Here is a 23,875-nt window from a genome sequence, read left to right as displayed (position 1 = left end):
GGCTCTTTCCAATAATTTGCCCATCACTGACATAAGACTAACTGGCCTGCAATTTCCAGGGTTATCCCTATTCCCTTTCCTGAACAAGGGAATGATGTTTGTCTCTCTTCAATCTTCCAGCACTATACCCATTGACACTGACAACAAAAAGGTCATTGCCGAAGGCCCTGTGATCTCTTCCCTCACTTCCCATAGAACCCTTGGGTAAATCCCATCAGGCCAGGGGGACCTATCCATCTTCAACTTCCTCAAAGTTCCTAGCACACCTTCCTTACTAACATCCACCTCCTCTAGCCTACCAGCCTGTTTCACACTGTCCTCCTCCACAACTAGCTCCCTCTCAGTTGTGAATACTTAAGAAAAGTATTCATTAAGGACTTCTCCGATCTCTTGACTCCGTGCACAAACTTCCTTTACAATCCTTGATCGGCCCTACCCTTTGTCTGGCCATTCTCTTATTCCTCACGTGTGTAAAAAGCCTTGGAGTTTTCCTTGATCCTATCTGCCAAGGTTTTCTTATGCCCCGTTATAGCTCTCCTCAGCTCCTTGTTGGAAAACTTGTATCCCTCTCGAGCCTTTTCTGTTCCTTGTTTCCTAAACTTTACATGAGCCTCCTTTTTCCTCTTAAACAGTCGTTCAACCTCCCAAGAACCAAGGCTCCCTCACTCGACCGTGTCTTCCCTGCCTGCTAGGGACAAACATACTGAGCACACACAGTAAACATCCCTTAAACAATCCCCACACATCAATAATGCTCTTCCCTGACAGTATTTGTTCCCAGTTTATGTCAGATAACAAGGTGTAGAGCTGGATGAACACAGCAGGCCAAGCAGCATCACAGGAGCAGGAAAGCTGATGTTTTGGGCCTAGATACAGTCCCCAGTTTATGTTACCCAGTTCTTGCCTAACAGAATTGTAATTACCCTTCCCCCAGTTACCCTGCTGTATGTACCCATCCTTTTCCATGCCTATTGTAAAAGTAACAGAGTTATGATCACTACCACCAAAATGCTCTCCTACTAATAGGTCTAACACTTGGCCTGGTTCATTGCCAAGCACCAAATCCAAAGTGGCCTCTCCTTGTATTGGTCTGTCTACATACTGTATCAGGAATCCTTCCTGAGCGCACTGGACAAAATCCGCTCCATCTCAACTATTACAACTAAAAGGTTTCCAATCAATATTTGGAAAGTTGAAGTCCCCCATGACTACAATCCTGTGACTTCTGCACCTTTCCAGTATCTGCCTCCCAATCCACTCCTCTACTTCTCTGCAACTATTTGGGCGGCTATAAATAAAAACCAAGAAAGCGACTGCTCCTTTCTTGTTCTGGACCTCAACTCAAACTGACTTTGTAGACATATCATTCTCGAACTGCCTTTCAGTAGCTGCTATACTAGCCCTGACTAGCAATGCCAATCCCCCACCTCTTTTTCCACTCTCCCTATTTCTTTTAAAGCTTCTAAATCCCACAACTTCCAACAACCATTCCTCTCCCTGAGTTACCCAAGTTTCTGTGATGGCTATAACATTGTAATTCTAAGTACGGACCATGTTCTAAGTTCATCCGCCTTATTTCTGATTCTTCTAGCATTGAAGTATACAGACTTCAAAACATCTGTGTCCACAATTACGTTCCATCTACTGCATTTCTTTACAAACAACCTCACTCTCTGTTGTGTCCACTGGAAAGGTAAATACCTCACCCTCTGAATCATAAATCTAGTTCCCCACCCCCTGCCAATCTAGTTTAAACCACCCCGTATAGCTCGAGCAAACCCCCCCCCTCCCAGGATATTTGTGCCCTTCCAGTTTAGGTGCAACCTGTCCTTACTGTACAGGTCCCACCTTCCTCAGAATGTGCTTCAATTATCCACATAATGAAAGCCCTCCCTCCTACACCAGCCCTGTAACCATGCGTTTAGCTGCACTCTGTCCCTATTTCTTACCTCGTTATCACGTGGCACCAGTGATAATAACAAAGAACAAAGAAAATTACAGCACGGGAACAGGCCCTTCAGCCCTCCAAGCCTGCACCGATCCAGATCCTCTATCTAAACCTGTTGCCTAATTTCCAAGGATCTGTGTCCCTCTGCTCGCAGCCCATTCATGTATCTGTCTAGACACATCTTAAATGACGCTATCGTGCCTGCCTCTACCACCTCTGCTGGCAACGCTTTTCAGATACCCACCACCCTCTGTGTAAAGAACTTTCCATGCATATCTCCCTTAAACTTTGGCCCTCTCTCACCTTGAAATTGTGACCCTAGTAATTGAGGCCCCACTCTGGGAAAAAGCTTCTTGCTATCCACCCTGTCTATACCTCTCATGATCTTGTAGGCCTCAATCAGGTTCCCCCTCAACCTTCGTCTTTCTAATGAAAATAATGCTCATCTATTCAACCTCTCTTCATAGCTAGCACCCTCCATACCAGGCAACATCCTGGTGAACCTCCTCTGCACCCTCTCCAAAGCATCCACCTCCTTTTGGTAATGTGGCAACCAGAACTGTACGCAGTATTCCAAATGTGATTGAACCAAAGTCCAATACAACTGTAACATGACGTGCCAACTCTTGTACTCGATACCCCACCTGATGAATGAAAGCACGCTGTATGCCTTCTTGACCACTCTATCCACCTGCGTTGTCACCTTCAGGGTACAATGGACCTCAACACCCAGATCTCTCTGTGCGTCGGTTTTCCCCAGAGCTTTCCCATTTACCATATCATTTGCTCTTGAAGTGGATCTTCCAAATTGCATCACCTCACATTTGCCTAGATTGAACTCCATCTGCCATATCTCCGCCCAGCTCTCCAATCTGTCTATATTCTGCTGCATTCTCCGACAGTCCCCTTCACTATCAGCTGCTCCACCAATCCTAGTGTCATCTGAAAACTTGCTAATCAGACCATATATACCTTCCTCCAGATCATTTATGTATATCACAAACAGTGGTCCCAACACAGAACCCTGTGGAACACCACTGGTCGCAGTTCTCCATTTTGAGAAACTCCCTCCCACTACAACTCTGTCTCCTGTTGCCTAGCCAGTTCTCTATCCATCCAGCTAGTGTACCCTAGACCCCATGTGACTTCACTTTCTCCATTAGCCTTCCATGAGATACATTATCAAATGCCTTACTGAAGTCCATGCATACGACATCTACAGCCCTTCCCTCATCTTTCAACATTGTCACATCCCCAAAGAATTCTATCGAGTTGGTAAGACATGACCTTCCCTGTAGAAAACCATGCTGCCTAACACTAATAAGCCCATTTTCTTCCAAATGTAAATACATCCTATTCCTTAGTATCTTCTCCAGCAGCTTCCCCACCACTGACATCAGGCTCACCGGTCTATAATTACCTGGATTATCCTTGCTACCGTTCTTAAACAAGGGGACAACATTCACAATTCTCCAGTCCTCCGGGATGCTGCAATATATCTGTTAAGGCCCCAGTTATTTCCTCTCTCGCTTCCCTCAGTAAACTAGGATAGATCCCATCCAGACCTGGCAACTTGTCCACCCTAATGCCTTTTAGAATACCCAACACTTTCCCCCTCCTTATGCCGATTTGACCTAGAGTAATCAAACATCTATTCCTAACCTCATTCCTAATGTCCCTCTCCTCAGTAAATACCAACACAAAATACTCATGAAGAATCTCACTCATTTTCTCTGACTCCTCACATAACTTCCTTCCTTGGTCCTTGATTGAGCCAATCCTTTCTCTAGTTACCCTCTTGCTCTTTATATATGAATAAAAAGCTTTGGGATTTTCCTTAACGCTGTTTGCAAAAGATATTTCATGACCCCTTTCAGCCCTCTTAATTCCTCGTTTCAGACTCGTCCTACTTTCCTGATATTCTTCCAAAGCTTCTACTGTTTTCAGGCGCCTAGACGTTATGTATGCTTCCTTTTTCCTCTTTGCTAGTCTCACAATTTCACCTGTCATTCATGGTTCCCTCATCTTGCCCTTTCTATCCCTCATTTTTACAGGGACATGTCTGTCCTGCACTCTAATCAACCTCTCTTTAAAAGCCTCCCACATATTAAATGCTCAAAGAGCTGCTCCCATTCCACATTCCCCAGCTCCTGCCAAATTTTGTTATAGTCAGCCTTACCCAGTTCAGCACTTTTCCTTTAGGACCACTCATCTTTATCCATCGGTATTCTAAAACTTAAGGAATTGTGATCACTATTCCCAAAGTAATCTCCCATTGAAACTTCCATCACTTTGCCAGGCTCATTCCCAAACACCAGGTCCAGCATGGCCCCTTCCCGAGTTGGACTATTTACATGCTGCTCTATAAAACCCTCCTGGATGCTCCTTACAAATTCTACTCCATCTAAACCCCTGACACTACACGAATTCCAGTCAGTCAATGTTGGGAAATTTAAAATCTCCCATCACTACCACCCTGTGGCTCCCTCATCTTTCCATAATCTGTCTACATTTTTGTGCCTCTATCTCATGCTTGCTGTTGGGCGGCCTGTACTACAGCCCCATCATTGTTACTGCACCCTTCCTATTTCTGAGGTCTGTCGTTATTGCCCCACTGCTCAAATCCTCTATAGTGTCCACCTTCAGCACAGCTGTGATATTCTCTGTGACCAATAATGCAAGTCCTCCACCCCTTTTACCTCTCTCTCTATCCCATCTGAAGCATCTATAACCTGGGATAATTATTTGCCAATCTTGCACTTCCCTCAACCAAGTCTCAGTAACAGCAATAACATCATACTCCCAGGGACTAATCCAAGCCTTACCTACTACACTTCTCGCATTAAAACAAATGCACCTCAGACCACCTGTCCCTTTGCATTTATCATTTATTCTTCCCCTTAGTCACACGGACTTCATTATCTAATTCCTTACAGGCTTTAGTTACTACCTCCTTACTGTGCACTAACCTCCTCATTAGATTCCAATCTCCCTACCACATTAGTTTGAACCCTCCCCAACAGCGTTAGCAAAAGCAACCCCAAGGACATTGGTTCCAGCCCTGCCCAGGCATAGATCGTCCAATTTGTAATAGTCCTACCTCCCCCAGAACCGGTCCCAATGTCCCAAAAATCTGAACCCCTCCCTCCTGCACCATCTCTCAAGCCATTCATTTATCCTGTCTATTCTTTTATTTCGACTCTGACTAGCACGTGGCACTGGTAGCAATCCTGAGAATACTACCTCTGAGGTCCTTCTTTTTAAACTTGGCTCCTAACTCCCTAAATTCTGCTTATAGGACCTCATTCCATTTTTCACCGATGGTATTGGTGCCCATATGCACCATGACAGTTGGCTATTCAGCCTCTCCCTTCAGAATGTCCTCCAGTCAATCTGAGACATCACTGACCCGTGCACCTGAGAGGCAACATACCATTCAGGAGTCTCATTTTTGACCAGAGATAACTACCCTGTATGTTCTGGACTTCAGCTTCCAACCTGACTCCCTGTATTCGTTTTTCACATTCAGTCTTTTTTCTACCTACGTCATTGGTACCAATGTGTACCATGACTGCTCATCCTCCCCCTTAAAGGATCTTGGAGACATGATCCAAGACATCATGGACCCTGGCACCAGGGAGGAAACATATCATCTGTTCATCTCATTCGCATCCACAGAACTGCCTGTCTGTGCCTCTTACTATCGAATCTCCCACTACAATTGCTCTCCTATTCTGCCCCCCTTCACTTCCCTTCTGTGCCACAGAAACTAACAGTGAGTGCTGCAAATATCCTGGTTTAATATCTCAGTTCCACTGTCTCATTAACACCTATTCAATATAAACAGTCATGGTAATTGATGTGCATAATCTGTCTGGCCTGATCCAGTTCCCAGCATGCCATCCAGCTGGTGCATGTTGTTTTTAGTGTCCCAAAAGAGCTGTTATTCGATTTAAAAGTGACATTCCACTACCTACTGATTCATGCACAGGGACACTCAGGTCTCTCTATATCTGAGCTTTGTCACCATTTTGATAAAATGCTACTACTTTATTCTTTCTGCCACAATGGACAATTTCATACTTTCCCACATTGTACTCTATTTACCAACATTTGTTCACTCTCAACTGATCTTTCATTTTGTAGTTCCTTTATGTCCTCTTGTTAGCTCACTTTCCTTCCTATTTTGTGTCGTCAACAAATTTAGGCTCTGTTCCTTTTGGTCCCCTTATCATTCATTTAAATTATGAAGATCTGAGGGCCTAGCAGTGATCCCCGTGGTACACCACATGTGATATTTTGCCGACCTGAAAAAAGCCTATTTATTCCTACAGTCTGCTTCGTGTTACCGCACCCCCCCCAGCTTTTATTTTCTAAAATAACCTCTGTTGAGGCACCTCTTCAAGTACCTTCTAGAAGTCCAAGTTTGATTCAGTCCCTTTGTATACTGAACATGTTACTTCTTCAAAGAAGTCCGATAAATTAGATAAACACGATTGATCTTTATCAAGAACATGTCAGCTCAGCTTGATTACCTTGAACTTACCAAGTCCCAAGATGAGTAAATGTTGTAGAGGGCAAGGTATTGGAACATAGAGCAGTACTGAAATAGGTGGCACACCGTGTCTGTGCCGAACGTGATGACATTCTAACCTAATCCTGTCTGCTTGCGCATGGTCTGGATCCCTTTACTTCCTGTCTGCTCATGTGTCTGTCCAAATGCCTCTCAAACATTGCTGTACGTATCTGTTTCTACCACCTTCCCTGGCAGCATGTTCCAGGCATCTACCACCCTCTAGCTTGCGCATTGCTTTTTATGCTGTACCCCTGTCACCTTAAATTTATGCTTTCTAGTCTTTGACATTTTCACCCTGGGAAGAAAATTCTGACTGTCTACCTTCTCCTTGACATTCATAATGTTATATACTTCCCTCAGGTTAGTCCTTAAGTCTCCAATGCTGTAGCATGTTCAACATGTCCTTACAGCTAATATACTCCAATCCAGGCGAATCCTAGTAAACCTCTTTTGCACCCTGCCCGAAACCTCCACATCCTTCCAATAGTCTTACAGTCTGAACTGCACACAATACTCTGAATGTGGCCTGATTAAAGTCTTGTATTACTTCAACATGATTTGCCAGTTTTATGCTCAATGTCTGGAATAATGAAAGCAAGCAGAGAGCTCATGACTGATACCCCAAGATCTGTCTGTAAGTCAGAGCATGGATGATGGATTGCTTAGGCAACAGGAAACCGAATACAAGAGCTTTTCTCAAGTTGGCAGGTTGTCACTAGTGGAGTGCCACTGTGATCAATACTGGGTCCTCAACTGTTTCCCTCATCCCAATAATTTATATATATGGTAATCAAATGTATGATTTGCTAAATTTGCTAATGACACCAAACTGGGTAGGAAAATAAGTCGTAAAGGGAAGGTCAAATCCGCATAGAAATGTTAGGTGAGTATGCAAAGATTTGGCAGGTGGTGTATAATGTGGGTAAATTAACTTATGCAATCGGCAAGAAGAATAGGAGAGCAGTATGTTATGGACCCTAAAAATATAGTAAGAAGGTAGCCTAGGCCCTAACTTTTTGTTTTTTTTAAAAGATAAAGTTTCTCACCACCAAACGCCTCCATCTTCATTCACCACAGTCGGCAATTACATTCTCTCATCTTGTCATGTTTCAAATTGAACAGCTGCAATAATGAGCTTCATCTAAACAGTCAGGAATTTTTGTTCTTGAGCCTTTCCAAAAACATTAAGGGGTTATGATCAGTATATACAATTGTCTCAGATTCATTACTAGCAATATAAATGTTGAAATGCCAACACCAAGCTCAAGGTCTCTTTCTCAATTATGGGCTATTTCTGTCGAGGATTATTCAGTTTTCTGAAAATATACCCATAGATCTTCCTTGGTCCAAATAAACAAGAGAGCTGCATTGCAGTTAGGTGGCTATCTTCTTGTTGTCGTCTTGCAAGAGGACAGCACTGATGATCAAATCACTTGCGTTGATAGCTACCTTGAATGATTTTGCATAATTAGGTATGGCTAACACCGTATTAGATGTTAACACAGCTCTCCCGCTGTAAAATGCCTTCTGACATGTCTCTGTACACTGAAATCTTATGCACTTCAATAAGTCAGTCAGTGGTGCAGCCACAGTGTTAAAATTTGATAGGAGTTTCTGATAAAAACCATTCAATCCCAGAAATTGTAGTACTTCCCTCTTTGTCGATGATATGGGAAACACCCCAACAAGTTTTGTAACAATAGTGTAGGTTAGATGGGCTTGAGATTGGTATGACAGGTCGGCACAACATCTGTACTGTGCTGTAATGTTCTATGTTCTATGTTCTAACTTTTGTTTGCATGTCCTGTGGGACCATCTGTCCATATCCAGTGACACAGCCCAGGAACATGACTTGGGCTTTTATGAACTCACTCTTAGCCAGATTAATCACCATGCCTGCCTACCAAAGTCAATCAAACAATCCCAATAGATACTCCAAATCCCAATAGATAATTCCTTCCATATGTGACTAAAAATCACCAGTTCATTGACATACACTACTTAATTGGGTCATCCAGAAATTACTTTATTCATTAGTCTTTGAAATATGGCTGGCACATTTTTCACACCAAATGGCATGAATTTAACATCATCAGTGAGCCTCTGACGAAGCACTGGTGTTATGTCCCGCTTTCTATTTATCTGGTTAGGTTTCCTTAGGTTGGTGATGTCATTTCCTGTTCTTTTTCTCAGGGGATGGTAGATTGGCTCCAAATCAATGTGTTTGTTGATGGAGTTGTTGTTGGAATGCCATGCTTCTAGGAATTCTCATGCGTGTCTCTGTTTGGCTTGTCCTAGGATGGATGTGTTGTCCCAATCAAAGTGGTGTCCTTCCTCATCTGTATGTAAGGATACTAGCGATAGTGGGTCATGTCATTTTGTGGCTACTTGATGTTCATGTATCCTGGTGGCTAGCTTTCTGCCAGTGTGTCCAATGTAGTGTTTATCACAGTTCTTGCAAGGTATTTTGTAGATGACGTTCGTTTTATTTGTTCATTGTATAGGGTTTTTTAAGTTCATTAGCTGCTGTTTTAGTGTGTTGGTGGGTTTGCGGGCTACCCTGATGCCAAGAGGTCCGAGTAGTCTGGCAGTCATTTCGGAAATGTCTTTGATGTAGGGGAGAGTGGTTATGGTTTCTGAGCCCGTTTTGTCTGTTTGTTTGGGTTTGTTGCTGCCCACAATGGGGGTACGAGTTGCGAGCATTAATGTGCTCAGCGTAAAGTCCACCGCAAGATGTGTGTCCACGTTGGCCTACCTGGCCACTGTCAAGGCAGACATCCCGTTTCCGCAGGAGTGCGGGATACCGCACCTCAGCAGGGACGGGAAATGGTCCGGCGCCTGGACCTGTGGGCCTTTGATCTGGTTAGGGAGTAATGACTGTCGCTCCTCGGGCCTGGCTATTCTGCTGCGGGGGCGCAATTTCACCATCTCTCAAGTTCAGGAGGTTGTGGGGGGGCGCGCCTCCAAGTGGCTGATGTCACCTACAGGAACGGTCCCCTGAGGCTGATCAATGTGTACGTCCCTGCGGTACGGAGTGAGTGGTTGGCCGTCCTGCAGCAGCTTCCACCCCTGCTGGCTACATCCAGGCCAGTCATACTAGGCAGAGACTTCAACTGCATCATCGATGCAGACTGAAGATCCGGCGTGGGGACAGCGGGTGGGGGGAGTCAACTGGACGTTACGTCCAGATTCCTGATGGGCACGGTGAAGGACGCCACGCTGCTCGACGTCTTCAGCTCCCCTGCAGACGGAGCGCAGCAGCGATACACCTGGTCGCGAACAGACGTGCATATCCGATCAAGGATAGACTTCCTGTTTGTGTCACGGGCGTTTTCGGTCAGGTCCACCGGCCTTGAGCTTGTGTTCTTCTCTGACCACTGCCTCCTGCTGGCCGACTGTCACTTACAGGACGACCAGCCGGCCGGCAAGGGGACGTGGAAGCTCAACATGACTCTGTTGACCCCAGAGAATGTCGAGGAGCTCAAGAGCGAGTACGCCGGTTGGAGAACCATGAAACCCCTCTTTGAGTCTCCAGGCGACTGGTGGGAGACGGTGAAGGAGAACATCAAGAGGTTCTTTGTCCTCAAGGGTGTTCGGAAGGCGAGAGAGAGGCGGGGAAAGCTGTTGCGACTCCAGAAAAGGGTGCAGAACCTGCTCCTTCTGCAGTTGATGGGGGTCGATGTCACGGAGGACATCTGCAAGGTGAGGAGCCAGCAAGCCTCGCTCTTCGCCGCGGAGGCCTCCAGGATAATCTTCCGGTCCAGGGTCCGCTCCATGGAGCAGGACGAGACGTGCTCGCGTTTCTTCTTTCAGAAGGTGCACAAAGAGAGCTCTGTGCTTAGCCGGCTGAAGGAGGACGACGGCTCAGTGACGTTGTCTCGGCCCGACATTTTGAGGACCAGCAGATCCTTCTATGCCGGACTGTACGACATGAAGCCCACGGACAGCATGGCCTCCAAGTCGTTCCTGTCGTCTGTCACGGAGGTCTTAGACGATGGCACGAGGGAGTGGCTGGACCGGCCGATATCCCTGGATGAGCTGACCAGAGCCCTCAAGTCCTTGGAGAGGAATAAGACTTCCGGGAGCGACAGCTTACCGGTCCAGCTGCATTCCGCTCTGTGGGACCTGGTCGGCCAGGACCTGCTGGAGGTGTATGATAGTGTGCTTCGGGCAGGGGAAATGTGCAAGTCTGTGAGGAAGGGCATCATCACCCTCATTTACAAGAGGAAGGGGAAAAGGGAAGAAATTAAGAATTGGCGTCCCATTTCACTATTGAACGTGGACTACAAATCCTGGCCAAGGTCATAGCCAACCGGGTCAGGTCTGTCTTGGAGTCGGTGATTCACCCTGACCAAACCTGTGCTGTGCCGGGCAGGAAGATCGCTGAGAGCCTCGCGCTCATCAGGGATACGATCGCCTACATGCAGGACAGGCGGGTGGACACCTGCCTCATCAACCTGGACCAGGAGAAGGCCTTCGACAGGGTCTCTCGTGCTTACATGAGGGACGTCCTCTCCAAATTGGGGTTTGGGGAGGGCATCCGCAATTGGATCCGGCTGCTCTACACCAACATCGTTAGCGCAGTCTCAATCAACGGGTGGGAATCGGACAGTTTTCCCATCAGATCTGGAGTCAGGCAGGGCTGCCCGCTCTCTCCTGCCTTGTTCGTGTGCTGTGTGGAGCCCTTCGCATCCATAAGGAAGGACGTGAGCCTAAAGGGCGTGACTATCCCAAGCAGCGGAGGCCTTCAGGTCAAGACCTCCCTGTATATGGACGGCGTCGCTGTCTTCTGCACCGATCGTCGGTCAGTGAGTGGGCTGTTGGACATCTGTGGCCAGTTTGAACTGGCCTCGGGTGCCAAAGTCAATAGGGGTAAGAGCGAGGTCATGTTCTTCGGGAACTGGGACGACCGCTCCTTCATCCCCTTCACCGTCAGGACAGACTACCTGAAGGTGTTGGGTGTTTGGTTCGGTGGAGCTGGGGCGTGCACTAAGACTTGGGAGGAGCGTATCACCAAACTGAAGCAGAAGCTGGGCAGCTGGACGCTCCGGTCCCTCTCCATCGCGGGTAAGAACCTGGTTGTCGGGTGCGAGGTGCTTTCGGTACTGTTGTATGTGGCGCAGGCCTGGCCTATTCCCTGGACCTGTGCCGCTGCAGCCACCCGGGCCATCTTCCACTTCATTTGGGGGTCGAGGATGGACTGGGTCCGCAGGGACACCATGTGCAAAGATGTGGAAAATGGGGGAAAGGGCGTACCGAACGCCACCCTTGCCCTGACGGCTACCTTAGCATCCGGCTGCATCAAGCTGTGTGTAGATCCTCAGTACGCAAACACCAAGTGTCACTGCTTACTGAGGTTCTACCTGTCCCCGGTGTTGCGAAGGATGGGCCTGGCCTCGTTGCCGTGGAACGCTCGGAGTAGTTGGACCGTTCCGTAACACCTGTCCTTCGTGGAGAAATTTGTGAAGGGGAACACCTTTGACCACAAAGCAGTCAGGCAGTGGTCAGCACGTAGTATCCTCGAGACCCTTCGGGAAAAGGAGAGGTGGATCCCGTCGTGTGGTTCCCCACGCAGACTGCCAAAGTCATCTGGCAGAATGCCTCATCGCCAGAACTTTCAAACAAGCACAAGGACATTGCTTCGCTGGCGGTGAGAGGGGCTCTGCCAGTGAGACCCTTTATGCATGCCCGGAATTTCTGCGCCACCGCACGTTGCCCTCGAGGCGGCTGCGGGGGGGACGAGACTGTCAATCACCTCCTTCTGGAGTGTGCCTATGCGCAAGAGGTCTGGAGGGTGATGCAGTGGTATTTGTCGAGGTTCGTCCCGAGCAGCTCCGTGACGCGGGACTCCGTGCTCTACGGGCTGTTTCCTGGGACGCATACTGAGACCAACATCAACTGCGCCTGGAGGACCATCAATGCGGTGAAAGACGCTCTTTGGTCTGCACGCAACTTGCTGGTCTGCCAGCTGAAAGAACTGACTCGAACCGAATGTTACAGACTTGCGCACTCCAAGGTCCAGGACTACGTGCTGAGGGACGCGCTAAAGCTTGGGGCAGCCGCCGCCAAGGTGCGGTGGGGAAAGACCACGGTATGAAACCCCTCGTCCAGAATAGAAAAAAGGGCCCTATCTGGTAACTGGGCCCAGCTGGCGCCTTCCCCAACTGGTCAGGGGGCCAACTGGGACTGTGCGGGGTGACGACTGCCGGGGTATTTTCTTTGCTTTGTTTTTTCTTCTTCTCTGTTTTTTTCCTTTAGTTGGTCTATGTACCCCCTGGGTAACCTGGAGCGGCTTGCATGACTGGGTAGGTGTATAAATATGTTTTATTTTTTGTACATCTTATGAATAAAGTATATCTTTTCAAATTTAAGAAAAGGGGATGAAACGTCTGAAAATGAACCTTCCAGCTCAGCGAGCAATCTCACATCCAGAACCTCAATCTGAGCTACAAATCTTCTCAAAACTTGCCGGCATGAATTTAAACTAGTACAGTCCATTCAGTGTCACAAAGGCTAAAATTTTCTTAACTCTTTCGAATAAAGGTATCTATCAGTATCCTCTGTGTAAGTCCAACATGGAAATGTAAGTTGCTTGTCCCACCTTCTCAATGCAGCCTTCCAAACGTGGACTAGGATAAAAATCAAATTTTGTAACTGCACTGACTGTGTGATAGTCCACACAATAATTGGGTCCCATCTGGTTTTTGTGCATGTGTTCAATTTCTTTTTAAACCTGTGCCAACTTTAGAAGGTTACATCCACAGGGATGTTGCTAACTTGGAACAGCATTTTTCTGTATCTGTGTTGTGCATAATTAGATTAATACTTCCCAACTTATTCCCACATATCTTCCCATCTGATTTTAATAACTCTTTCAGGTCATTCTGATTTTCCGCTGGAAGAATAATTCTTCCAAATTTTTGAGAATTTAAAGGCATAAGAAATGGGAGAACTAGTAGACTATCTGGCTTCAACCCTGCTCCACCATTCAGTAAGATCATGGACTCAGCTCCACTTACTCAGCCAATCACCATAACCTTTGATTCCTTTACCTTTCAAAAATCTGTCTTTACCTTAAAAACATTCAACGATATAGTCTCAACTGCTTCACTGGACAGGAAATTTCACAGATTCTCAACCCTTTGGGTGAAGACATTTCTCCTGAACTCAGTCCTAAATCTCCCCTCCCTTATTTTGAGGCTGTGCCTCCTAGTTCTAATTTCGTCTGCCAGTGGAAACAACCTCCCTGTTTTTATCTCATCTATTCCCTTCATAATGTTATATGTTTCTATAAGATACCCCCTCATTCGTCTGAACTCCAATTAATATAGTCCCAGTCTGCTCAATCTCTCCTTAAAAGCCAACACACCTCAATTCTGGAATCCACCTCGTGAACCTCCTCTGCACCCCCTCTAGTATCAGTACATCCTTTCTCAAATAAGGAGACCAAAACTATGCACAGTACTTGAGGTGTGACCTCACCAGCACTCTCTACAGTTGCAGCACCATTTACAGTTATAGAAAAAACCTTACTGTTTTTCAACTCCATCCCTCTAGCAATGAAGGCAGTATTAGCCAACATTTTGTGATTCATGCAACCCAAGTCACTCTGCACAGCAACATGCTGCAATTTTTCACCATTAAAGCAATAATCCAATTTGCTGCTTTTCTCACCAAAATGGACGATGTCGCATTCACCAACATACTCTATCTGCCAGACCCATGCCCACTCGCTTAATGTATCTATATCCCTCTGCAAGCTTTCAGTGTCCTGTGCACACTTTGCTGTACCACTCATTCTGGTATCATCTGTAAACTCTGACACTCTACATTTGGTCCTCCAACTCCAAATACTCTATGTAAATTGTAAACAATTGCAGTCCCAATACTGATCCCTCAGGCACACCGTTGGTTGCTGATCCCCAATCAGAAAACCACTTATACCCACTTTTCACTTTCTGTTAACCAATCTTCTGTCCACGCTAATATATTATCCACAATGCACCTTTATCTTATGTCCAGAGATGTGCAGGTTACGTGGATTGACCCATGCTAAATTGCCCGTAGTGTTCAGGGGTGTGTAGATTAGGTGGGTTATAGGGGGATGGGTCTGGGTGGGATGCTCCAAGGGGTGGTGTGGACTTATTGGGCCAAAGGACTTGTTTCCACACTGTAGGGAATCTAATCTTATGAGGAAGAGTTAAGTTTTGTTTTGATTTTGAGAGATAAGGGGAGAAAGCAAGAATGTATCATTGAGACAGAGGATCAGTAATGATCATATTGAGTGGTGGAGCATATTTAAAGGACCAAATGGCCTACTCCTGCTCCTAGTTTCTATGTTTTAAAAGCGAACAGCATGATGAGCTAAAAAAAACAGAGGGAATGCAAAGAAACATAAAGATAGCCATTAAGAGTTTCTTTAAATGTACAAGAGAGAGGCAACAGTGCCTCTTAGAAAACAAGGCTAGGAAAATAATAATAGGGAGTCAGGAAATGTCAGAAGAGTTGAACAAATGCTTTGCATCATCTTTCATAATATAGGACATGTACAGCATTTCAAAAGTACTAAATGATTGAGGGAACTAGACACAACAATATCAGAGATAATGGGAACTGCAGATGCTGGAGAATTCCAAGATAATAAAATGTGAGGCTGGATGAACACAGCAGGCCAAGCAGCATCTCAGGAGCACTCTGATGAAGGGTCTAGGCCCGAAACGTCAGCTTTTGTGCTCCCGAGATGCTGCTTGGCCTGCTGTGTTCATCCAGCCTCACATTTTATTATCTTAGACACAATAATTATCACTTGATAAAAATACTAAGGAAGCTAATGGAACTATAATTGATAGATCCCTGGACCTGATGGATTACATCCTAGGATTTTAAAGGAAGTAGTTACAGAGACAGTGGATGCACTGGTATTAATTTTCCAAGAGTCCTTAAATTTGGGATAAGTCCCAGAGGATTGGAAAATTACCAAAATAATGTTCTGTTTCAAAAAGGTTGACAGACTAGTACATGCAAGTCAGTTAGCTTAACATCTGTTGTTGGGGAAATGTTATTTTCTACTATAATGTCCATTACCAAGATTGCTAAAGCAGAACATTTAGAAATACATCTTATAATCAAGCAGAGATAATATGGCTTCATGAAATGGAAGCCATGCCTGACAAATTTGTTAGTTTTTTTTGAGAAGTTAAAAAACAGAATAGATTGAGATCTCAGTAGATACAATGCCTGAAGAAGAAAACAAAGGACTACAGATGCTGAAAATCTGAAATAAAATCAGAAATTACTCAATAAACTCACCCCGTCTGGCGTTGTCTATGGAGAGAAATCAGGGTCCAGTGACCATCTTGTATTTGGATTTGCATAAGAGTATCACACAGGTTACCTAATAAAATAATAATTCAAAGGTGTTTGGGGTAGAACATTAGCATGAATAGACGTTATCTAACTAATAGAAGACAGAGTTGGTATAGGTTTGAAACTTGTAACTAGTGGAGCGACACAGTGATCTGTGCTGTCACCATAATTATTTTCAATATATGTTAATAACTTGGACGAATGAAGTGAATATACTCAAGTCCGTGAATGACTAAAACACAAGTGAGAAGGCAAACAGTGAAGATAACAATGGTCTGCTGAAAGAAACAGTCAGCTTAAGTGAATAGGCAAAAACTAAGCAGATGGAATACAATGTCAGAAAATGTTAGGTTATGCACTTCGGTAGGATGAATCAGAGAAATAAATATTACTTAAATGGAGAAAGACAGCAGAAAGCTGTAGCAAGAAAGCATTTGGGGGTCCTAGATGATGAAAACAAAAAGCTAGCATCCAAGTTTCGGTAATAATACAAATGTAATGTTCTCCTTCATTTCAAAGGAACTTGAGTATAAAAATAAGGAGATCTTACTAAAACTATAAAGTCACTCGACAGACCACTTTTAATACTGTGAACAATTTTGGTCCCTTTATATAACAGAAAATACACAGACATTGAAGACAGTCCAGTGAAGCTTGTACTCGTTTAAATATTGAAAAATGAAAGGAGACCTTATTGAAACATTTAAGACTTTTGGGGGTCTTGACAGTCTATTGATATGTAAATATTGTAAATAGGTGAACGTGCGACAACAGTCAGCCTGTGGGCGTGTGTGTTCCGGTAATAGGTGGATGCATGAAAATACTAGCCTATGGACATTTGAGTAGAGTTAGTTTGTAGAAGTGTGATAACAGTCAAGATGTGAATGTGTGTTTTCAATTAATAGGTGTATGTGTGAGAATTGTCAGTTTGTGGATGTGTGAAAATTGTGGATGCATGAAAATTGTGGATGCATGAGCAATGTCATAATGTGAATAAAACAAGTCAATGTGGTTCTGTGGAAGCAGTCAGAATGTGAATTTGTGAGAAAAGCCAAAATATGAATGAGTAGAAATATGAATATAGAAGTGACAACCATCAGTTTGTGATTATATAAGAATCCATCAGTGTATTTTTATGAGAAAAGTCAAAATATGAAAGTGTAGAAATAATCATAACGAGGATGTACAAGAACACAATCAGCGTATGAATGTATGAAAGCAGTCAGATCATGAAGAAAATAAAGTGGAATTTAAGAACAGTGAGAATGTGAATTTACAAGAACTGTCAGTTCATGGGTACGAGTGTACAGTTAATAATTTTTTGTAGAAAACATCTTTGATTTAGATGGAAAAGGGCATTGGGTGAAGTAGACAAAAGCTAAGAACATTAAAATAGGAGAAAGAATAGGCCACTTGGCCCGTTATTCTTGGTCTGCCATTCAATAGAATTGTGGCTGATCTGACTGTGGCATTATCTATTTTCCTACATCAGTAGGGCGGCACGGTGGCTCAGTGGTTAGCACTGCAGCCTCACAGTGCCAGGGACTCGGGTTCAATTCTAGCCTCGGGCGACTGCCTGTGTGGAGTTTGCACATTCTCCCCGTGTCTGTGTGGGTTTCCTCCGGGTGCTCCGGTTTCCTCCCACAGTCCAAAGATGAGCAGGCTAGGTGGATCGGCCATGCTAAAATTGCCCATAGTGTTCAGGGGTGTCTGGGTTAGAGGGGGATGGGTCTGGGTGGGATGCTTCAAGGGGCGATGTGGACTTGTTGGGCCAAAGGGCCTGTTTCCACACTGTAGGGAATCTGATCTAAACAGCCTAAAACTGTGCACAGTCTACTAGGTGAGATCTCACCCCTGCCTTATAATAAAACTTATATCCTTTTATCCTTCATCTCCCTTGCAATAAATCTTTGTGCTTTATGTCTGAGGATGCTCAAGAATTCTGCAATCTCTCTCAGTTTAAATAATATCTGGCTGTTCTATTCTTTCCACCAAAATTAACAAGTTCACATTTCCTACATACACTCCATGTGCCCAATTTTTGCCTACTGACAATAATCTATCCATATCCTTCCTCACAATTTGCTTTTTTACCTTTCTTTGTATCATGTACAAAATGGGCTACCAAACATTTTCCTCTTTATAAAAGCCATTAATGCAGATTATAAATTGTTGGGGATTTAGCATTTATCCTGATGCACTTCACTACTTACAGTTTGCCAAATTGAAAATGACTCATTTATCTAAATTCTGATTCTGTCAGTTGGGCCAGTCCTGTCTCCACATTAATAAATTACCTTCAGCACTTGCTTTGATTCTTGTGTATGTGGCATCTTATCAAATGTCTTTTGAAATGCAAGTACACTGGCTCTTCTTTACCCACCCTGTTTGTTACATCTTCAAAGAACTATAATACATTCGCCTAATAATTTCCCTTTCATAAATTTGCTTGATTGAATTGTAATTTTCTAAATGTCCTGCTATTGCTTCTTTAGTAATAGATTCCAGCATTTTAACAATGATAATTATAGGCTAACTGGATTCCAGTCTTCTGCTTTCTGAATCCATCCTTTCTTGAATAGAGACAGTAAGTTTGGGGTTTTTATATCCACTGGGATCCTGACAGAATCAAAGGAATTTCTATCCCTGGAACCATTATGTGGAGGTGCCGGTGTTGACTGAGGTGGACAAGGTCAGAAATCACACAACACCAGGTTATAGTCCAACAGAGTTATTAGTCTCCTGAAGAAGGATTAAGACACCGAAAGCATGTGTTTTCAGATAAATCTGTTGACTATAACCTGGTGTCATGCGATTCCTGACCTTATGTCTGGATCCGCATCTGGCACAGAAACAGAAATGTAATAGCTGACACATGTAAATGAATAAATATTTTGCATCAGTCTTCACAGTTGAAACAGTTGGATCAAGGAGGAGAGGAAGTTAATACAATAACTATCACTAAATATAATAACTATCACGAGAGAAAAACTCCTTGTGCATGAATCACAAAAAGATAGCATCAAGTCTAGCAGGTGATAAGGAAAGCTAATGAAATGCTTGCCTTTATTTCAAAGGGAACGGACAAAAAAAGGGGAGATTTTGTTCTAACTAGGAGACATTAGTCAGACCACAACTGGAATATGGTGAATGGTTTTAGGCCCCTTTTCCAAGGAAAGATTTACTAGCATGAGAGGCAGTCAGAAGAAGGTTCACTCAGTTGATATTGGGGATGGAGGGACTATTTTATGAGTAGAGGTTGAGTAGGTTGGGCCTGCACTCATTGGAATTTATAAGAATGACAGGTAATCTTATTGAAACACACAAGATTTTTAGGAGACTTGACAAGCTGGAAGGGAAGGGCTTTCTTCCTCTGTGGGAGAGTCTAGGACCAGAGGGTATAATCTTATAATAAAAGGACCAAATATTTAAGACAGGGAGGATGAATAATCTCATCTCTCAGAGAGTTGCGAATCTGTTCAACATTTTATTTTAGAGGGCTGTCAAGGCTGAGTCATTAAATATATTCACGGCTGATAGAAACAAGATTTTTAATCAGGAGGGGAATCAAGGATTATGAGGACAAGGCAGGAAATTGGAGCTGAGAGTTATCAGATCAGCCATGTTCTCCTTGAATGGTGGAGCAGACTCATTGGGCTGAATGCCTGACTTTTGCTCCTACTTTTTACGGGCTTGTAGTTTGACTAATTCTTAACTGTTTCAGGTCTGAAGTTAGCTATGGATCCAACTTAAAAGAGACATTATGAGGAACTAACTCAAGCTCAGGGATGTTTCTGCATCTAGAAGGTAAGTGCTGTTCTGAATAAGGCAGACTCTGACAATGGCTATATTATCAATACTTGAAAGACTAAGATACAACTTAACATCACTCACAAACATGCAAGCACAAGCTGGGATCCAAAAACTACTACCCTTCAGGATTCTGCTGTAGCTCTAGTCTTCTGAACAGCTGACTGCAATGGATTCATAAGGGCCTCAAGTTGTCACACCAAAATATACAACATTACATAGTAAGATAATCTCAGGAACTCTGCTCATTTTCAGATCAATTGTCATTGTCCCTCATACAAATACTGTCCCCCTTGCTTTTCCATTGGATGCAGCAACATGCAGAGAAATAACTTGTATCAGCTGCAACACAGACCTGTCCATCTACAAAGACCTTTAACAATACACTCCTCATAGCATTTTTAAACATGCACAGGATGTGGGTGTTGTTGGCCAAGCCAGTATTTATTAACCATTCCTAGTTGCCCGGGGGCAGCTAACAGTCAACCACATTGCTGTGGATCAGAAGTCACATGTCGGCCAGACCAGATAAGAACCAGATAAGGTTCCCTAAAGAACATTCTCTAACAATCAACAATAGCAATTATTGGGCTCTTATTTCCAGATTTTTATTGATTTCAAATGCTATCGTCTGTCATGGTGGATTTCAAACCAAGTTCCGCTAACATTATCTGGATCTTTGGATAAGCAATCTTGTGATAATATGACTTGTCCATCACCTTGACTCTGCTTGCAATCTCAGCTTGTTCTTACTACATTCTCTTAGCTGCATTAAGTCGTACAGCATGAAGACAGATCCCTTGGTCCAACTTGTCCACGCTGACTAGACACCCCATTCTGACCTAGTCCCATTTGCCAGCATTTGGCTCGTATCCCTCTAAACCCTTCCTATTCATATACACATCCAGATACCTTTTAAATGTTGTAATTGTACCTGCCTCCACCACTTCCTCTGGCAGCTCTTTCCATACATGCACCACACTCTCCGTTAAAAAGTTATTCTTCAGATTTGTTTTTAAAACATTATCCCCTCACCTTAAACCTATGCCCTGTAGTTTTGGATTCTCCCTTCCTTGGAAAAAGACATTGGCTATTCACCTTATCTGTGCCCCCTCATGATTTTAAACCTGTGTGAGGTCACCCCTTCGCTTCCAGCACTCCAGCACCAAAAGCTCTATTATTCATCCTCTCCCTGTACCTCAACCTTAAGAGGTCCTAGCGACATCCTTATCTTTTCTGCACCCGCTCAAGGTTAACAACATTCCTACTACAGAAGGATGACCACAATTGTATGCAGTATTGTAAAAGTGGCCTCCACCAATATCCTGTACAGCCACAACATGATGTTCCAAATCGAAATGCAATGTTCTGACCAATGAAGACAAAGGTGACAGATGCCTTTTTTTTAACCACTATCTACTTGCAACTCCGTTTTCAAGGAACTATGCACCTTCACCTCAGGTCTCTTTGGTTTTGCAACTCTTCCCAGGTCATTTTATTAATGTACACGCCCTGCCCTGGTTTGCCTTACCAAAATGCACTACGTAATATTAAGTAAATTAAACTGCTTGGCCAACTGGCCATCTGATCGAGGTCGCACTGTACCTTCTTGCTACTCTCGATCAATGGCATGGCGAACACAATTCTTGCAAATTGTAGCAAAGTAACTCAATATAATCTAGTTTTCCACTATGGCTCTGCTTCAGAACACCAATTGTAATTTGTGGAATTGTTCTTTGGTGAGTGTGCGTGCCATATTTCATATGATGAGATTATTTAAACTGCACTTACACGTGATTAATGTAATATGAGCGCAACCTGTCGGTCATTCACACACCCTCGCTCCAAAACGTCCCATCAGTGGTTGCTTTTCTTTCTAAAGGTGAGCTCAAATGAAGTTTTTCCCTGTTGCGTTGGGGTACTGAATCAGCCGCACACCTTCCACACCCCCCCACCCCCCACCACAACCAGATCAGTCCCGAGGAGTTTCTCCTTACAGCTCTCACTCAGGGTCACAATGCAAATTTATATCAGAGCTCAGATGGAACTTCCTCAATCGACTCCTGTACACCAGCAGGTTTTTCTAAAAATCAACTATGTCAAAAATACAATGCGTGTTGAGGGTGAAGTTGAAGTTGAAGCTGAAGTGCTATCTGGGGATCAAAGATACTTCAGATACTAAACGTCAAATTCAAATTGATTGACAATATACTCCTGAATAAGGAACTACATCTGATTGCTAAAAATTATTTTTAAAAAATCATTGAAAATGTACATACTTCAGCACCTGGCACAGCTTCTACCTCCAGTTAATTCTTGTCATCTCGAATTGTGCAGAATCCATTGCTTAGAACCAGGAATCAGATGAAAGATCCTGCCAGCTGCAGACAAATATGTCAAGATTCGGAGTTGGACTTCCTAACCGTTCACTAGACATGCCTTCGTCAAGTTCTAACTGTAAATGAAACAACATTTCCTGTCGTAAATTGCAAACCCTTCCCTTGCCACATTTACAACTCAGGTCGAAGCGCCGTTCAGCTCAGAGATTCTGCAATGAGTCCGATCAACAATACGGTTTCCTCAACGTAATGGGTGACTGATATTTACATTCATCATACAGTTTTTGTATACGCATTTCTGTGTGTATGCTTGTGGCACAGCATACAATAATTTCCACCGAGATCGAAAGGTCAGAGACGAGAGCTGAAGTAAAATGCTGCAGTTCTCGAATAAATGAATGCATCTCCTAAGCCACCTGGAGAACGCCAGGGGTCTAAGGGGTGGGGGCGGTTGTGTTTCAGGCAGACCCAAATTTCTCTCTTGACTTCATCACAAAGGAGAATGCGAATTGATTGCGTGAAATTCAGTTCATACACTCAAAGAAAATAACGTGCGATTCTGCCATTTTCTGTCAATATTTAACATTTTAAACGTCTAGAAAGTTCATTTTAGAAAATAGGTGAGGGTGGTTAGAGGGTCGCTTTGCAAGTGAGTAACATGCTGAAACTTCAATTTTCCTGATGGCGGCCTGTGTGTATTAGAACAATCGTAAAGGACAAACCGATGTTAAACAAGCCATACCTATCATTTCCAAATAGTCGATTTTTTTCGCACATAGGCAACGCAAATAATTGCTTTTCTGATGAAGGGTCCAGGCCCGAAACGTCAGCTTTTGTGCTCCTAAGATGTTGCTTGGCCTGCTGTGTTCATCCAGCTCCACACTTTGTTATCTCGGATTCTCCAGCATTTGCGGTTCCCATTATCTCTGATCGCAAATAATTCTCTTGTGTATGTTTTACTCATTAATATAATAAAATCTAAACACTTTGATTTACTACTACTAAATTTCAATTAAGCACACTTAGGACAAATGGAAAACAGGTTGGTTGGTTCATGATATCTGCTAAGGACCATGAAGATACTACATCAAGATCTGAAACAAAAACAGAAATTTAGTGGAAAATCTCAGCAGGTCTTGCAGCATTTGTGAAGAGAAATCAGAGTTTTTGGGCCTAGTACCCTTCTTCAGAATTGCTGGTACTGAGCAAAAGGATGGTTTTCATACAGAAGATGAGGTGGGGAGAAAAGAGAGAGTAAACAATGAATAGAGCCCAAAGAGAGAGACAAAGAATTGAACAAAGGAGTGGCTAAAAGTCAGTTTGGGGCAATGAATTGCTGCTATTTGGGACTATCAGTGACTGACAATGGGTAATATATGGTGGCAGCCCACGTGATGCCAAAGCTTGATGTCTCTGTGTGTGGGAAAGCATGGGGAAAGATGCTGAGGTTGGTTGGCTGGCCAAGCTGGTTTGTTGTTCCGCAGATGTTTTGTGACCATGCTTGGTAACATCCTCAATGCCACATCTGATGAAACATCAGTGTGTTTTCCCGCCTGGTTTTTAAACTCTGGGGTCCATTGTGACGGATTGCCTCACTTCCAGTTTTCCTCCGTTGTGGAATGTACATGGGGTCGCGTTCAATGTGTTTGTTAATAGCATGCTTTATGGGGTGCCATGCTTCTCTCTGCCTAGCCTGTCCCAGGATCTTGGTGTTGTTCCAGTCGAAGTCATGGTTCTACTTGTCCATGTGGATTGAGATGATCTCAGTATATTAAGATTAGGGAAATCTGACGTCTTGAAAATCCTGCCTGTTTAAAGTGGGGAAGTTTATTTAAA

General features: G+C 43.9%; 1 long non-coding RNA gene across 2 annotated transcripts in view; it reads right to left on the bottom strand.

Moving 5' to 3' along the window:
- LOC125454600 (uncharacterized) overlaps nt 1-22,409 on the bottom strand; it is a 40,750-nt gene extending 18,341 nt beyond the window's left edge. For both annotated transcript variants that reach the window (XR_009446196.1, XR_009446197.1), the window contains exons 1-2: nt 21,980-22,409; nt 15,834-15,918 (exon numbers count right to left, since the gene is read on the bottom strand). This is a non-coding gene — a long non-coding RNA (uncharacterized LOC125454600). The remainder of the gene's footprint in view (nt 1-15,833; nt 15,919-21,979) is intronic.
- Between the last annotated feature and the right edge of the window lie 1,466 nt (nt 22,410-23,875).

The sequence above is a fragment of the Stegostoma tigrinum genome, chromosome 9 (assembly GCF_030684315.1).
Source record: "Stegostoma tigrinum isolate sSteTig4 chromosome 9, sSteTig4.hap1, whole genome shotgun sequence".
Classification (NCBI taxonomy): Eukaryota; Metazoa; Chordata; class Chondrichthyes; order Orectolobiformes; family Stegostomatidae; genus Stegostoma; species Stegostoma tigrinum.
Note: the sequence above shows the minus strand (reverse complement) of the source record. Positions and strands in the feature narration are given on the sequence as shown.